Source organism: Dipteris shenzhenensis, chromosome 20, assembly GCF_047967505.1.
Source record: "Dipteris shenzhenensis isolate YYH24624 ecotype China chromosome 20, Dip_SZ_1.0, whole genome shotgun sequence".
NCBI classification, from domain to species: domain Eukaryota; kingdom Viridiplantae; phylum Streptophyta; class Polypodiopsida; order Gleicheniales; family Dipteridaceae; genus Dipteris; species Dipteris shenzhenensis.
In genome coordinates, this window is record NC_141615.1 from 19,210,220 (window position 1) to 19,217,651 (window position 7,432).

Here is a 7,432-nt window from a genome sequence, read left to right on the forward strand (position 1 = left end):
TGTTTCTATGAAAATGTTCGTGCAAGTGATCTAGTGTTTTGATTAGAGTGTTAATTTTTTATGTTGGTGGCTTGTATACATTTATTATTGCGGCATTGTTTGAGCTTTGTTTTTTGAAATTGTTAGCAAGCATTGGATTCTGTCATTGAACGAGTACTCTGTTTCAAGTAAAGTTAACTCACTCTTGTAATAAATTGAAATTCCAGCACCCATTCTTTGGGTGATTTGTTTGAAGTTTGGTATATTTGTGTCTTGGAAAGATTTTGTTGTGTGTTTCTTGCAAGCAAAATATCTTCGAAGCAAGAATATTTTCATTACAAAGGATGTCTTCCTTGTGTTTTTGAAATGTTCTTGTGTTCAATGATTACAATATAGGCACATTAGCATATTGCTTGTTGAAGTTGATATAGTTAAATTTCCATGCACATGTTGTTGTCAAATGCTTAATCTCTTACAATACAGTCGTGTCAACTTTAATATGTTTCATTACTAGAGTATTCAATATGTAGAGATTGGAAGGATCTCTAACCCTTGATAATGCTGTATAAGCAAGGCCATGTGATTTAATGCATGTTGGCTCGAACGCCAATGAATCCATGGAAAGCCCTTAAGAACGATGAATTGCACTAGCTGCTACTGGTTGCAATGGGAATTGATGTCTACAAACAGTGTTTATGTAGTTTTGTCCAATTTGGTATTCACGAGTAGCTTGAAAAATCGGAGTCCATGAAGAATGAATATTGTTTGTATAGAGTATTGAGTTGTCATCCCTTGCTTTGCATCCTACTTTTGTGTTGTTGAAACGAACCCACACAACGAATGGCTTTTTTCCCATGTTAGAATCCATAAAAAAAGCATCTACTCCATTTACTAGGCCATCCGCAATGTTAAGATTTTCTGAGCAAAGTTCTACTATCATACCGGGCTTGAGCCTTAGCTTTGTGTGGAGGCCTCATGTGTTTTTTGGGTCTATTGGTAAGTTGATAGTTTTGCTACATGTTTTATGCTTAATGTCGACTGCTTTTAGGAAGTGTGGTTTTGAGGTTAGCAAATGGAATACTTCTTCACTGTGTTGGTCTTTCATTGCGTTAGTGTAATAGAGGTACGGTGTTTCTTGTTTGAGTTGGGGTTTGCAATGATGTTGGGGTTTGCGATGATATAATTTGTTCAAATAATCAACATCGAAATGTGTTTGCGTGCCAACATGAATACGATTTAAGATTCCTAGAAATTGAAGGTTATTTTGTCACATTGGTTTTTGGAGCTCATAATAGAATACATGGTTTTGCCAAATGGATGGTAGCAGAGATAAAGTTGCAGGTTTGCTTGAGAAGATCCATGCATCGTTTGTAGGGCTTACTTGGCATAAGTCTCCACAAAGTAAGATATCGACCCCCCCAAACAGTTGCTAGTGATTGTGTTTGATCTCACACATTCGCATGTTTGCAGCAGTAAACGATGTCTGTATTTCTCCCTATCAATGAAACTTCGTAAAAAACTATCAAGTCCAAGTGTTTATACAGCGCTGAAAGAGTTTGAAGTGTTTCATAAGAAACGGATTTGTACATTGAAGTCATGAACGGCAAGTGGAGTGTGGCGTGTATTGTTGTATCGTCGGCATTAAATGCAGCTTTCCCTGTGTATGTCAAGACTAAAATTCTTGGTAAATTTGCATTAGATGTGTCACAATTATTGTAGTGCCTTAACAATGCTTGGACTAACACAAGGAGTGTGAATTTTTTCCAGTGCCCGCATTACTGGTTAGGAATATGTGTAATGGCTTGGTTGGATGAAGTCATTTTTTTAGAAGAACGTCCTCAACTATTGTGCATCGATCTGAATTAAAAGCCGTATTGAGGCATGGTATTGATCGTTTGGTTGAGTTTTGTAAGTGAAGTGTGTAGTTTCTATCAAGTGTCTATGCTTTTGTGTTTTAGGAAGCTCTATCCCCAAGTCCAATTCTTCTTTTAGGGAGTAGTTATTGTAGCTTGGAGACGACTTAGAGGTGGATGTGTTTTCATTAGATGAAGTTGGCTTACATACTATGAGTTTGGTAAAGAGGACTCTATTGGTTTCTATCGAGTCAATATTTGCAACATAGAAATCATGCCACGTGAGAATATTTGTGTTTAGTTAGTGCTCTTATTGGAGGAAAGGCAAGTAGAGCAAGCACAATTCCCTGTAATATTTTTCGGGTTCCTTGTCCTTATTGTAATTGTTAAAGCGCATTATCTTTTGACGTTTGCATTTTTTAGAAGCACCTTGGTTTCTACCATATTCACTCACAAATGACGCCAAACAAACATCATGTAAGGACAAATGTCAGTGCAATTACTTTGCGATGATGTCTTTGAAAAATATGTCATTGCTCTCAGGGTGCAATTTTTCTAGTTCCCCCCTACGCTTCAACACGTAAGTCCTTTCATCAGGTGGGCTTGTGTTGATATAAGAGAACTCCCTTGTAGTAGAAGTTAACGTTAGAGATAAACATAAGTATGCGGCTCATGACTGGTAAACATATTAGCTTGCTTATGTCCACCCCTATCATTAGTAGACCTTTGCATTTAACAAATTGCATCACTTTATACATCTTTCTTTGGACCTCATTGTGATTTAGTGGCTCTGGAATGCCCCATTCGATTATTACACAATCATGTCAAGACCTAAAAGATAAGGGGTGGCAAATGTCATTAGAAACATGGCCACCCTACTTGCTCTCGTGATGAACATATTCATAGTTTAATCTAACCTACTACATTTAAGTTTTGAAGTAGGAGTAGATCTTTCTTCTCGCTAATATCGCCATTTGATTAAGTGTCAATGATGTAGTTGATATTGATTTTCTTTGCAGTTGATGTTTCCCTACCCACACATTGCATATCATGAGAAGATGAATAAAATCTTCTTATCATTTTCACAGAATAGCTAAAGTTGAGCCTAGGTGGGTTGCTTACATTTTATGCTGCCTACAACGATTGGAATGCTCTAAAAAATAACCTCACAAGGGAAAGTCTTGGTTGAATCCCACGACCATGTGGATCTTTATGTAGGTTGTCTTGTATACATAATGCAATTAAAATTTTGCACGTTTTGTTCTAGATAAAGATACTTCTGAGCAAGTACTTTGCCTTAGAGAGATAGCTTCACCTAAACTATGAAATTTATTTCTTCAAAGTTGCACGTACATGAGGAAATGGTAGCAAGCCAGCTTGTGAAGGTCAGGGAGACTCTCGACTTCCATAGGCCAACTTAATCTACCTGCAACAAGCCCAATTCATCCTCAAAGTTTTGTGTAGACATGATCCAACTTTTTTTTTTTTGGACAATGATTCACGCATGAAAATTAAAACAGCTAAGATGAAGGGCAACCATGGCCTGTGGATAATGTCTAGTGGCTAGCTACATAGGTTCTATAACTTTTTCATGCCACACAAATCAACACTTCCAACAATGCATTATGCCACCATTGAGGCCTACTATTGAAGCTAAGGTCATGAAAAAGGAAAGTGACCCAACGAAGTGCTCAAATCACTCACCTAAAGGATTTGCCCATGGGTTTTCTTGAATCAAGCTTGGGCCAATGCAGAAATTTATGGATAATAGTTGTTGCCTATGTGACCCAGCACCCTTGATGGATCAGACGAGTTGAAAAAACTTTTGCAATAGTGACAGAATGTGGAGGTAAGTCAAAGGAGAAGTCCTAAATGGGCAAGATATCTTTCATCCACGATACCTCAATGCATATGGAGCTTGGAAATAGATCAAAGATGTGGGTTCCAAGTCTTGGAATGAAGTGTGGATAAGGATGCTAGAACGATGCAACACTAGCGATAGAGCCCCTTTACAAAGTCACATGGGAAGAGAAGATCGATCTTGCAATTCAGGCACATAGAGCGATAGCTCTTTTCATATCATCTCAGCTGCTGTTGACCAGCTTTCTTGCAATCTACATTTCTTAATCTCATTTGACTTCTTGCATCTAAAGCTTTATACGTAAGGAACTTTGAAGTATTTTTCCCAAACATTCAGGCAATGTAGCACCCAACATACAAGGTTTCGACTTGCATATCATGTTCTCAACTTTTTTGAACTTATACCGAGGTCCAACTATTCCGCCCCAAGTGCTGTGATTGTCTGTCAAGCACCACGTAATATATAGCACCTTAAAAAAAGGGAAATTGCATGAAAAGCCGATCACATTGAGGAGAAAGTGTATTAAAACACTAGCTCGAGGCTTCAACTCAATGCAAAACATCGAGTTGAAGGCTAACTCAATGTTTTGCATACTTTAAGGTCCCTTTACATATGATTTATCACAAAGGACACCTCTCTAAGCAAGGAATAATCCAGTTGCATCCACAATTTTAGTCCATTCTCAAGGTGATTGTTTGAAAGGTAGGCTCATAAATCTCTTCTATAATCATTTGCATTGCAACTTGCTATATCACATGCTAGACACATATCTAAAGGCACTGAGCACATCTAGAGCTTAGATAATGGCTAATGAAGAGCTTGGGAAGTGTCTAGAGAAAAGCGCAACAAGGAAGTGCTATCAAAAAGAGGGAAAATTTGACAAAAAGGTGTAACAAGGGGATTGCAAAGAGGAGCAGGGCTAGGTGGAAGGAAGCACAAGATGCTGAAAAAATAAAAAAGTTTGTAGAATGCATGCAAACAATTAAAAGGTGGGTGTGAATCTATTTCATTTTTCACTTTTGTATCGAGCTAACCTCCAACTCGATGTTTTGCATCAAGTGGGAAGTTAACTCTATGCAAAAGCAAAAAATAAATTTCTTTCACACTCGACTTTCACTTCCTGACATTACCTTATCCCCCCTAATGAGAGTGTAAGGACATCCCTTAAACCTATATCCTCAATGCTCTAGTCTTCATCGGATATAGAATATGGGCAGGCATTGATCCTTCTGTAACGAAGGCAAGGCTTTACAAAATCCACATCATTTTTCTTGTGTGTAATGTTTGAAAGTTCATACAAGAAAGAACTTGATGATCAACATCGATTTGAATATTGGACTCGAGGTTCAACATTGAGTTGAAGCTTCAACTAGATGTTCAACAACTAGTTAAAGCTTTGATATCTAGTTGAAGCTTTAACTCGATGTTGAACATCAATTGATGTTGAGTATCAAGTTCGCACTTGAACTCAATGTCCATCATTGAGTTGAAGGTTAAACTAGATGTTCAACATCAAGTTGGACCTGCAACCGCCGTGATGTGAACCTTCAACTTGATGTTTTATGTTCACACATTAAGTTGAATCTTCAACTGATGTCTAGCATCAAATTAAGGGTTCAGCCTTATGTTGAACATCAAGTTCATGCTTCAACATAAGGTTTGGCATAAGGTTCACCTATAAATTATGAACTCTTAATGTTTCACTATTACATAATTGATAATTGACACTAAATATTATTGAAACAATAACTTATTATCATGGAAATTAAGAAAATGATAATAAATGGAATCTTTTGAAATCATTTTAAGCAATGAAGAAATGAGTGCCTTGCCATGTTTAAACACTATAAGATTATCCTCACAGAGTAGTCGTGCTAAGAAGATCTCCACATTTCTCCTTGAGTAAGTGAGCCTACAAATAAGTCTTCTCCAAAATATAAGGCTTGGTTCTTCCAAAAATAGTAATAATGTTAACTTTTCACTTGTTCGATTTCATAATTTGTAATAAAATAGTCTGAATTAAAAATGATGTTGCCAAAAAAGGAGATTCATCGTCTTCATTTGGAAGAAGACAATGTTATTATTGATGGTGCAAAGAAAGATGTTGCTTCCACTTTGTTTGGGATGAAACCAATGTAACCAATGATAGTGATGCTCTAGAAATTGATGACGTGTATTCAATTTTTAAAATGTACTAAAATATATATTTTTTATTGGTTATTGATGATCACTTTTCAATTATTTGTTTACTCATTGAAGCTTTTCATTAAATGGGGGAATGTAAATGTGGAACTTGTTTTAAGACTGCTTGATACTAAATTAAACATTGAATCAATATCTCATATGTATGTCCAACCACTAGGAATCCTTATCAAACAATCTCAAAGGCCAACTTTGTAGCAAGTGAAAAAGAAATGCAAATACTCATATATTATACCTAGTCTTTGATATGAAATTGTCTAATTGAAGCATCAACGCATTTGGAAATCAATTAAAGGTGAAATTTTAGAACCCACATCCTACATACAATGAGCATCACCTACCTATTGGCTACATCCCACACATTGTCGCTTTGTACTTTCATGTGCCTTAGTAAATTAACATGGTGCCTATGAATTTTTTTCTTGTTTGATTTCATGCTATTATCTAGTGCTAACCTTGAAGTAAATAATGCAAAAATGTTGGTTATTGGGGATGTTTCTTCTTATACTAGCAACAAGTCTCAAAAGGATGCTTGTCTTTTCTGTCCAAGTTTTGTAAACACAAAATCAATAATCCTACTATGAAATTGGGGTCTCCACATCAGACACCAATTGAAAAGTTGTCTATGCATTTTGCCCATAGCCATGTGCTACAATAACACTAGTAATTTCATTGCATGGCCCATTGATTTTGCAATAGGTTGGTAGCTGTGGTATGCATGTCTTTTGTTGATCCATCTTATCATGAATGATTGACCATAATAAAGATCTTATAGCTCATGTTTTGAAGCATGAGGACTCTTCTTTTGATCACATATTCTACACACTCTTCTTGATTCTTAGTCACGTGCATTCAAGGCCTATTTGTAAAAAACCCTTATCTATAACTTTATCATGAATAGAATACAACCTTTTGTATTCAATTTGTGAATACTCTCTTTATATGATACCTTTTTGCATGTGAAAAATCTTCAAAATGGGGATTTAAAAAAATCCTTTTGTTGAATCCATGTGTTACATTTACACATTTATGAGTGACCCCCCCTCCCCCCTCGAGAGTAACTCTCAATAGTATATATATGATTTTGAAGCATGAAATAAAGCTTGGTGCATAATATGTTGGGAAAGGATGACAAAATCTTCAAGCATCAATTTGACATGGCCTTTGGTAATCATGGATTTTGACAAGCAAAAGGCAAGGTAGGATGTTTGGTTAGGAAGATGAGAGACAGAGTCTTATACATAGTTTTGATGTTGTGATGGCACCCCTTAGTAAATCATAAGGATAGTGGTAGTCCAAGAGCTGTGGTAGTTCATGTGTCCTAGGGTAGTAGTCCAAGAACTTCTGTAAGTCTCTTGTAAGTCTACTAAGTCAAAAGGTGGTAGTCTAAGAGCTTATAGTAGTTCATGAGTCCCTTAAAGTCCAAGACCTTAAAGGGTGATAATTTAAGAGCTAATGATAGTCCAAGGGAGGTGATCTACAGGCACAGTCACACTTGGCCAATGGTTTGAAAGGTTCGTATCACACAACATGTTGA